Here is a 1,148-nt window from a genome sequence, read left to right as displayed (position 1 = left end):
GTTAAAATAGCGCTTCTTCCGGGCAGAGCCCCTCAGTACAGTTTCACCTTAGGCAAAACATCAAATAAAATAAGACCATATTGTTTATTATAGCGACCATTCAATAATTCATAAATAGGGAGGAGGGTTACACCAGGACACCAAAAAGCTTTCACGCTAAACTGAAATGCCCTACACACATAAATAAGAGGACGTTTCAAGGCACCCCACTCCAACATGTCATGCTATCCCCCTCTACTGGAGGCACTGCAACGTAACAGCCTGTCAATCAGTCAAGCGCAGCAAAAACACTGTACGCGACCTATTGAAAGTGAGAACTATTTGACTATCCTGTAAATAATATGCCATGTGCCCGTGAGAAACGACAATATTTAAATGTCAACGGGGCACCAGACGCTCTTATGTTGAATAAGTACGGGACTCGCAATGGCGACGGTACCGTCAGGTCTCATGGTGTAATGGTTAGCACTCTGGACTTTGAATCCAGCGATCCGAGTTCAAATCTCGGTGAGACCTCAACATTTTTTTTAAATGTATAACAAGGCGCAAATAATTGACTGCACAGTTGTGTATTTGGACCAGAGATGAGGATGTGAACACCAAAACTAATAAACAGCAGCAGCCAAATCGGTAACTATTACTAACTTAAAAAACAGCATTGGCCCCGCCCTTTCTAGCCCCACACCCTGCCAACTGCAGTCATCAGATCCTTTGCTTAATTGGAGCAATAGAAAAATCTCAATTACCAGAAGTTCATGATGGAGCTCATTTGAACTACTTATTATCTGTGAGTTTAAATCTATATCAAGCCATCACATTTTAATTGTTTTGTACAAAAATCTCCCTGCAAACGTCCCAGGAAAATATAACAAAAAACAATATTTCACCATATATTGTAAAGTAGAAATAAAGGAGCAGTGGAAATATCTATTAAGTGCAGTACAGTACTGTAACAAAGACATTTATCAACTTTGGAAAATCATCTTGTGGCACGGATGAAATATTGTCACTCAGAAATACCAAAATATCACTTACACAGAATATCACAGGTTTATGTACAAACAACTTTATTTTTCCACATTAATGGCAGTGTTCATGTATATATATATATATATATATATATATATATATATATATATATATATATA

General features: G+C 37.6%; 1 non-coding gene across 1 annotated transcript; it reads left to right on the top strand.

Annotated features, from left to right (window-relative positions):
- The first annotated feature begins 444 nt into the window (after positions 1-444).
- On the top strand, positions 445-516 carry trnaq-uug. The gene has a single exon. It is a non-coding gene; the product is annotated as a tRNA-Gln (tRNA).
- Positions 517-1,148: the final 632 nt, after the last annotated feature.

Source organism: Etheostoma cragini, chromosome 7 (assembly GCF_013103735.1).
Source record: "Etheostoma cragini isolate CJK2018 chromosome 7, CSU_Ecrag_1.0, whole genome shotgun sequence".
In the NCBI taxonomy this organism is placed as follows: Eukaryota; Metazoa; Chordata; class Actinopteri; order Perciformes; family Percidae; genus Etheostoma; species Etheostoma cragini.
This window is presented reverse-complemented; position numbering and strand designations above follow the sequence as displayed.